The sequence below is a fragment of the Mesoplodon bidens genome (genome assembly GCF_964165515.1).
Source record: "Mesoplodon bidens genome assembly, chromosome: X".
NCBI classification, from domain to species: Eukaryota; Metazoa; Chordata; class Mammalia; order Artiodactyla; family Ziphiidae; genus Mesoplodon; species Mesoplodon bidens.
Window position 1 is genome coordinate 60,770,549 of NC_138163.1, and position 10,416 is coordinate 60,780,964.

Below are 10,416 nucleotides of genomic sequence, written 5' to 3' on the forward strand. Positions count from 1 at the left end.
AAAACTGTCTTAGCCAAATGCCTTTATTGGAAATTGTTATTAGATAAAAATTATTTTTCCTTAAGTAAATTCATTAAGACTTTTTTTGTGTGTGTGTGGTATGCAGGTCTCTCACTTTTGTGGCCTCTCCCGTTGCAGAGCACAGGTTCCGGATGCGCAGGCTCAGCAGCCATGGCTCACGGGCCTAGCTGCTCTGCGGCATGTGGTATCCTCCCAGACCAGGGCATGAACCCGTGTCCCCTGCATCAGCAGGTGGACTCTCAACAACTGTGCTACGAGGGAAGCCCAGGACTTTTAATTTTTGAGCCTTGGTAATTTATAAAGTCATAAAATATCATATAGTTCATGTACATGTTCAAAAGTTATCATATAACTGTATACCACAATATATATATGTATATATAAAAGTATGTATATATCTTCCTAACCTTGATTATACTAGTCTTTTAAAATTATTCACTTCCTGAATATTATTTACAATTATATTCGTAAACTATGAATATATTTCCCTTTACTTTATTGATTACTTAATCTTAATTATCTTAAATTTATATTATGGTTTATTTTCTAAGTAGAAATTTCCTCTCTTTTATTTAATTTTCTGTTATTCAATGAGCTAAAATGTAAGGGAATATTTTGATACATATTGATATTATTGCTATATATTTAAAATAATATTTCATGGATTGGTTTATATTCCCAATTCTTCATTCTGCTATAATAGGATTACAAATCCATACTCTTTGCCATTAAATGTTTTCTTGCCTTTCTCTGTGAATAACACATGCTTCCCCATTCCACTGATATTGTCTCAGTCACAAGACTTCCTATAACCAATGGAATAATAGTACGTATGACATGAGCAGAGGCTTTAAATGTACTGACCTGATTTGCTTGGCCATCTTGCACTGCAGATATCCCATCAGAAAGGTGTATTACAATTAACCCCTTATCCCAGAATAATGAAGACATTTGGAGAAAACCCAAACCTGATGTGAAGCTTGGGACCAGCTGCTATCATACAAACTTTATTCATTATTAAATATTTGTTTTATAAATTGCTGATTTTTGAGGTAGTTTGTTACACAGCAAAAACTATTTACACAATACTATGTCTTTGATTTCTTTTTCATCCCAAGAACTATTTATGAGAATTATTTCTTTACTTTTAGATCACTGAATATTTAATTTTACTTTGTTTATTTTATCTCTTTTCCATAAGGATCTGAATAATTCTTGTATTTTTTAATGTACTGATATATTTCTGTCATTATATAATCAGTTTGTAAATCTTTCATAAATGCTAACAAAAATAATCTTTTAGTCAACAGAGAATATTTTATATACTTTATCATATTATTCAAATAGTCTAAAGTGTCACTTATTTCACCACATGTTTTAAAGATTTAGGATGTTGATCAAAAGTCTTTTTCTACTATTGTTTTTCTGTCAACTACCCTTATATTTCACAGAGATTTTTGCCTATACAGTTCATGATGGTTATATGACATTTTGATATAACAGTTTTGACACAGGTATTTTGCAGTAGCTGTTTTGATTTTGCCTTTTGACATCAAGAATTTTTTACCAAGGTCCTTTAGACATAGGAACATTTTGACACAGTCCATATAAACAAACAATTTACCTTTCAACTTTTCATATTATAAAATAATGTATCAAACACACTTTCTTAAGGATCACCTCAGACATGACTGTCTCCTTCACTGAGTGTCAAGAATGGGATTTGGCCCAAGAATCAAGCAAGGTTTAGATACATGACTAAGTAGAGGATGGGTTTAAGGTGTGGGTTTCCTGTTGCTCATATTACCTAAACATACCTAATGCAATTTTACATCTTTTCTTGGACAATTTGAGATTTAAGAGTGTCCTACATTGTTTTTCATTGTGAATTAAAACACAATTTCTTTATTTTAGTGATATTTTGGCCTTGAATTCTACTTTCTGATACTGACAGCCTGTTTTCTTTTAGTTTGTGTTTATCTGGTATGTACTGTCCAAGGTCTTACTTTTAACTGCATTTTGTCCTATATGGTCTCATAAACAACATGTAACTGATTTGTTTCCTTTGATACTAGAATGACTGTTTTCTTTTAACTGGACTTTTAAAATAATTTACATTTATTTTCATAATTGATGTCTTTGGTTTTATGTTTACAACATGAATGACATTCTACATGTGTATATTTTCTTACAGCTTCAGTTTTTTGTTTTATTATCTTTCTTTAATTTTTAATGATTGGATGGTATATCAGTCAGGATAAGCTAGATTATACTGATGCAAAAAACAACCACAGAATTTCAGAGACATTAGCAACAAAGGTTTATTTTTTGTTCAAAATACAAATCTGTTGCTGGTTGGCTGCATCACTTCTCCATGTCCTATTCATTCCAAGGCCATCAGAGTAGTGTACAACCAGTCTAGAGACAAAAGAAACTGAGTACATAGGGAACCATGCACTGATTCTTAAAGCTTTTAAAGCACATTTTACAACCACAGGAAATCAAACGTCTGAGCTTAATATCCAGAATGGAGGTAAGGCAAGGAATTCCCTGGCAGTCCAGTGGCCCCACGCTTCTACTGCAGGGGGCACAATTCTATCCCTGGTCAGGGAACTAAGATCCCACAAGCCACGTGGTGTGGCCAAAACAAAAAATGGGGGTAATATAATCCTTGCCCAGAGAGGCCCATTGAATGTTTGTAGTAAATAAACTATCTACTGCAAAAGTTATATGTCCGGATTTTTAAAATTCTACCAATGGTTTCCGTATTTCAAAAACATACTTGAATTCATATTTCTATAATTATCAAAAGTCAAAGATGAAATAATTCTCCACTTTATGAGAAAGGTAACTTGCTCTAACTCTTCCTTCCCTCTCTGATTTGTTTAATTAATCTGGTGTTTTAAACCCAAATGAAAAATTTTACAGGTATTTTTCTGATCCATTTTCTATTTCTGCTTTGTGATCTTATTTATAACAATATTTTCTGTCTTTTCAGGTTTTTCTGTTTTACCATATTACCCTCATGTCACTTAATTTTGTATTAGGATTTTTTAAGATTATCATATATGTCTGTTTTTAGTAATTTATTATTTTTATTATTTTTATTATTTTTCAGTTAAAGTACAATATAATTAAATGAAAGTTTTATTTTTATTTTTAGGATTATTTTTTCCAGGTTTATTGAGATATAACAGACATATAACATTGTGTAAGTTTAAGATGTACAATGTGATGATTTGATACCCATATATATTGCAAAATAATGATCACAATAGGTTAATTAACACCTACATCATCTCATATAATTACCTTTTCATGGATATGGGTGATGAGAACATTTAAGATTTACTCTCTTATCTACTTTCAAGTATATAATACAGCATTATTAACTATAGTCACCATGCTGTATATTAGATCCCCAGAATATATACGCCTTATAACTGGAAGTTTGTACCTTTGATTACTCATCTCCCCATTTCCCCCACCTCCAACTCCTGACAACCACCATTCCAGTCTCTGTTTCTAATAGTTTGACTTTTTTAGATTGCACATATAAGTGAGATGATTCAATTTTGTCTTTACCTGACTTATCTCACTTATCATAATGCCCTTAAGTTCCATCCATGTTGTTGCAAATGCTAGAATTTCCTTCTTTCTCATGGCTGAATTATATATATTAGTGGTGGTATCTCTAGTCAGCATTCAATGTTTTTGTTTTTGTTGTTTAATTTCATTTGCTGTGTCTTGAGAACCATTATTAGAGAAAAGCACACTGACATAAAGTATAAATGAGTATCTCAAAACACTGGAAGAATGTGAAGGGCAAACATGATTTTTCTTATTTTCTCTAAATAATCTTTAAGAAAACAAAAGGCAATTTTTGGCTATATATATATATATATATATACTTGTTTATCCATTCATCCATAGATGCACACTTAGATTGTTTCCATATCTTGGCTGTTGTGAATGATGGTGCAATGAACATGGAAGTGCAGATATTTCTTTGAGATCCTGATTTCGCTTCCTTTAAAAATATACCCAGAAGTGGGATTGCTGGATCATATGGTACTTCTATTTTTAATCTTTAAATTTTGATTTAAATTAATTCCTTAAATAGAGAATATTTTCTTTTTGTTGTTTTTATTCAAAGTTATTATTCAATAAATGTTAAATAATTTTGTATAACAGATATGGTTTACTGCTTTAACTAAAGAACAAGTGTCTGGCTGATTATCAAATTCTTGTTTTGTAATTTTATTTTTTCCTTTAGAAGTCGAGATATTTTGTGCTATGATTAATTGGATGGTAGTGTTCTGAAGGGTAGTCCGAATGAAAGCCTATTTTGTTTTTCGTTTGTAAATATATATGGTTGTATAGTTTTTTCTTCAGCTTTGAAATTTAAATGTTTTACCCCCATTATGTGTAAATGTATTTTTTTTCATTTACTTTGCCTGATATTCGTTGAGCTTTTTTTGATCTACAAGCACAGGACTTCATTTAGTTTATGCAGGTTTATTTTAATACTATATATTTTACTGTTAGTACTGCTGATTTTGTCCTGGTCTCTTGTTCAGAAATCCAACTATCTATAGGTTACATTAATTAATTCATTTACTTAGTCAACAGATGATGGATTTTTTTATCCATTATGGATTACACTAAGTATAGTTCTAATGTCAGTTCATATTTTGAGCTTTTAAGTTTAGATTTTTTTACCCTCTTGCCTGAGTTCATCATATTCCTTTTATATGTGTTTATTGGTTTCAACAAGCTAGCTCCTTTTTCATATTATTCTTTTTCCCCTAATATTTTGTCTCTTGTGTCATAGAGTCCATAATTCTATAATTTACTGAACAAACATACATCAGTTTTACTTATACTTTCTTCCTGAAAAGTATTTTGAGTGCAATGATCCTTATTTTACATTCCCAAATGATTTTATAAACCTGCTTTTTATTTTTATTCTTTTTCTTTAATACTACTAAATTAGTAGAAATTTAAATTTATTCAGGCTTGTAGTTACATATAAATTTAATAGGTAAGTTACCTTTTTACCTATCACTCTCCAAATGGTTGCTATTAGAATCCTAAAATCTTAACTTGTCAGGACATTGGTCATATACATCACCTTTGACCAGAATTTCTATATCTAGCATATCTAGTAGCCATACATCTAATTTGGATGATGAACAGTGAAGGTATTTCATGTTCCTGCTGGCTACATGGACTACATGGAACAGAAATTATTCTGAATAATTTCCATGATTCAGTGGTTCTCACTTTGCTTGGTATAAAGTATGAAAATATGTAATAACAAATATTCAATATACCAAAAGATGTTGTTTTCTTTCTCCTTTCTATCAGCTTTGTTTTTGTGATAAAATGTGCTACTTCTAGTTCACTTTTCCCCTTTGTTATAGTATATTATTGTGAGTACAATTGCATTACTGCATTTATATAATCCTGTGTATAAAAAAGAGATGGATCTTTGGGATTGACATGTAGACACTGCTATATTTAAAATGGATAACCAACAAGGACCTACTATATAACACAGGGAACTCTGCTCAATATTATGTAACAACCTAAATGGGAAAAAAAATGTGAAAAAGAATAGATACATGTATATGGATAACTGAATCACTTTGCTGTACACCTGAAACTATTGCAACATTGTTAATCAACTATACTCCAACATTAAATAAAAAGTTTTTTTTAAAAAAGAGATGGATCAAGCTTGGTAAAAGCATAAATTATGTAATAGGCAGAAAGACTTGCTTTTATCATTCAGGTTGGTGTGTGAAATTTCCATGTAAGAGGTGCTATGGGAATCTGTCTGTCTGTTCCCATCTGAACAGAGTCTGAGAGTTCTTTAACCATTTTTCCTAATTTCTAATTCTTCTTGTTTTCTAATTATTTGTGATAGTCCCTTTATTTCTGAATCTCTTCACTCTCTATTGCATTCAACTCTTGTTTTCCTATAGTTTCAGGGAAAATGTTCATTAGAATCAGTAAATTATAAGAGAGGAAGCCAGAAACTAAGCATTTTAATATGGGACTTCATAAGAAAAATGCCTTAGTTGTTGGAAAAATTGGATAATCAAGATGAGAGTAATATAAAAATCAATGAACTGGTGACCAGAAAAAAAATATGGTGTCATATCATTCTTATTGAGTATACTCTGAACTTACAGTTTTGGAAAATCATAATTTTCTATCTTTATTATAAAGCAATTATGATGATGGTGACAAGTTGGGTTAATCTTTGTGCACAAAGATATTTAGGCAAGTCCATTAGAATAATAAGCAACGTATTCTTAGGGTTAAAGGATCTTTGACTACTGTGTGATACAAAGTGCATAATTCATCAAATGTAATTATCAGCATTGTCATTATCACTGTTATTTAGGTAAAATAAAATATATTGTTTACAATCATATAGTGTGCAAGATAACCCATCTAGCAATATTAAGATATCAATAATAACTGTCAAAAATATTATTTCAGGTTGTAAATGTGGAATGAATTGTTCCCATACTCCTATCCATCTTCATTGCATGAGTAAGTGAAAAGAAACAAGTAGTCATAGAACCTGCGTGAAATATAATATGCTGAGTTTTGATGAATATTGTATAATAGAACTTGAAAAGCAATTAAGTGCAAAATGAATGGATTTAACATATTTTTAAAAGTCATTTTTACCCTCTCAAAATGAAATGCATATAGAACAACTAGACAGATGATCAATGAGGAAATAAAGAACTTGAACAACATTACAAAACAAATGAACTGAACAGACATATACAGAACAACAGGAACAGAATGTTCATTTTTCGCAAGTGCACATGGAACATTCTCCAGGATAGATAATTTGTTTGGTCATGAAACAATTCTCTTTTTTATCAACATTAAGAATTTTAATAAAAGGAAGTTGAAGGTTTCAAAATTTTATATTCTATTTTACATATCACAAGCTACACAAAATATCAGGAAATAATGTAGAAAAATAAAATTATACTGGGATGATTTCTCTTATGACCCTCGCTGTCATTTATTCAATATGTAGGTGTCTGTATGTGCCAATTTACTCAACATTTATTGAGCATAATAAATGTTCATAAATTGTTTCTCTGGACAGTCCAGTTAGTCAGGGCTGTCCAGAGAAACAAAACCAATATAAACAGAATACATATGTACATGCATACTTGCATACATCATCCATACATATATACATAGGTCACGTAATCTTTATGGTATCCTTTACAGTGAATCAGCAAAACATTCCCATTGAAATTGTTAACTCTGTAATTATTAGCTTAAATGTCCCACTCAGAAATGGGGCATACAGATGTTGAAAATCTTTGTAGCCACATATTGACTCCTTTTCCTCCATCAAAATATATTTGTGCAGAAATCATTTGTCTTACCCCTGCAAATTAAAATGTACTTGACTTTGACTACAGACCTTGTTCTTCATATATGTGATTTAATTGAATGCTCAAATTTGAACCAGTTATGTTTGTGTTGTATAGACCTTTCCAAAGTAATTTAATTTTTAAACAGTGATAGATACCTGTGAAGGAAACTGAGTGCTCAGACAGCGATTCCTCATGTAACAGTCTTTTGTTAGCATTCCAATCACCTGGATTAGTGTTTTGTAGAGCTAGAAACTTGAGTCAGTCTATTAAGAGTCTTTCATTTGTTCGTGTCCGGGAGAAGGGAAGTGAAAGTAATACTTCACACTGACTGAGTTTATAAGAGATCAATGTGTTTATCAGCATGCTAATTGATTCATTTACATTTGGGAAATACATTTGCAGTAATCAGAATACCATGGACAGGGTACAAAGATCCCTGTATCAAGGTTAACTAGACAACAGAGTTAGTAATAAGAAGAGAGATTAATGATAATTAATCAGAGCAAAGGATATTACCCTTGAGAAGCAATTTATTCACATTCTGGTTAACTTGCTTATAAGCCACATAGAGTGCTGAGCCACATAGAGTGGGTCCTAAACCACATAGAGTGGGTCCTAAACCTGGAGTTGTAAAGATAGAGTGTCACTTCATTAAAGAATAATGATTAAAAGCTTATAACTTATTATTTTTTCCATTTTCTCTGTCTAAACTTCAAGACACTTCTCTTGCCAAACATTTTTCAGAGAGATGATGATATGTTTGATTATATTGTAATTTTATTCATTTGTTTACTAGCTTAGTCTCAGTCCTAATAATAATCTTTGATCATCTGATTGGAGTTAAGCAATTTACAAATCTTCATAAATAACACATTTTAAGCTATTTCACAGTTATATCTATAAGAAAGGGATTGTGTCTTCATCATTCTACTCATTACTGACTGACATCAATGTGTGCCTCCCAGTGAGTACTCAATAAATATTTTCTCAATAATTTTTTTTTTGAATTAGATTCTGAACTACTGCTGTCAGATTCATTCTCAGAGGTAGACTTTAGCTCTGTTCCTATATATAGATATTATTCTGCTCATTTGGATATATCTTTGGCATGTTCTTTAAAAGTTTAATTTGTATTTCAGTTGAAATTTTATCAGCTCATTTGGCAGTATTCTGTTACTGGCGGACAAAGCAATATATGCCCCTATAATTCCTGTTGTATTATACTGCAAAGATGTTTTTTCGAATTTTTTATTGTTTAGTTTTAAAGAAGTATGAATATCAGTTAAGATCAGGAAATTAAGTGTTCCAGAAGCAAAGTAACTCAATAAATAAAATAAAAATAAAAAGTATTTCAAAAAGCCTGAATTATTCAGTGTAAGTTTTTTTCTATTCCTTCTGAGTTCACTATGGAATGGGAAAAATCTTGAAAATAAGAGAACGTATTAAAACATTTAGTCAAGTATGTATCATTTTGAATGCAATCCTCTGAAGTGTCAGCTTATGTTCTTTGTTTTTGATATAGTATATAGTTTCCCAAACAATTTTTTAAAAGTCATCTTCCAATAAACATAGAAATCTTGCATTTACTTTTTCATTTTCAACTTTACTGATATATAATTCACATACCATACAATATATCCATTTAAAATGTATAATTTGATGGTTTTAATATATACAGAACTGTGAAACCATCACTAAGACCTAACATTAGAATATTTTCATCACCCCATTAGCACTCACAACCTATTCACTCCTGCTCCATCCCTAGGCAACCACTAATCTACTTTCTGTCTCTAAGGATTTTCCTATTATTGAAATTTCATACAAAAGGAATAATACAATACGTGTTTTTTTGTGACTAGCTTCTTTCACTAAGTTTTCAAAGTTTATCCATTTTTGAAGCTTGTATTAGTGCTTCATTTCTTTTAATGGTTGAGTAATATTCCATTTTATGTATATACCATAACTATTTATCCATTCCTCAGTTGATAGACATTTCTATTGTTTCTACTTCTTTGGCATTATTAATAATTCTGCTAAAACATTTGTATGTAAGTTTTCATGTGGACTTACATTTTCATTCCTCTTGGGCATATACCTAATTTCAATCCACTTTTAATATTATTTAAAATTTCAAATTAATTAAATATCAAAATAAAATAATTATTTCTGAAATTATGACTGCTTCCATGCACAACCTTGATATTCTTATGTGTCTTCTTGAAGGGTGATATGTTTTTCCCAGTTTGAGGATGACTATCTTAGAATCTGAGAGTCAATTACTATGCTAAGCACACAGAAGTGTTGGAGAAAAACATATTTTGACTCAATTGATCTTGCATCTATTCATTTGCTTATACATGTCATCATTCATTTATTGAGTGCTTAATATGAATCAGACATGTGCTGGAGACTTTTGTATCCACAGGTACATAGTAAGCTCAACCATCATTTGTGCATTAAAAATTTATGCAGATGAGTTTCAGAAAAATACGTTTGGGATAATATAGTTAGCTTTGCCAATCATGTTATGGTTTAAGCAATGTTTACAGCGTCTGACACTTTTTTCTCCTCCAGCATGAAAGTAATTGTGTTCATGAAAAAAGAAGAGACAGGGAGTATCTGAAATTAACTTTCTGTAGGAAAGTTGTCATCATTGAGAAATCACCTTTAAGTGCATTCATTAATAGAAATATAGTTTTTCCCCCATATTACAGCAGAAACTGACTGCAACTGAAAAATGTTAGTATTAAAGGGAGAAGGGCAGTGTAGAGGTTATAAAAGGCAAAAACAAAGTTTGGGAAGAGGAGAAAACATCATCTCACATCTTATACATTCCAAGATCTCCCTAAGATTCAGATTTCAGCTGGATCCTGTCCTGAAAATTCATCTTCTTAGTTCTAAGCTCCATGAAGACATGAAATAAGTCTGGCTTTCTTATTCACAAGTCTTCTCCTTCTTCAGGTGGTTT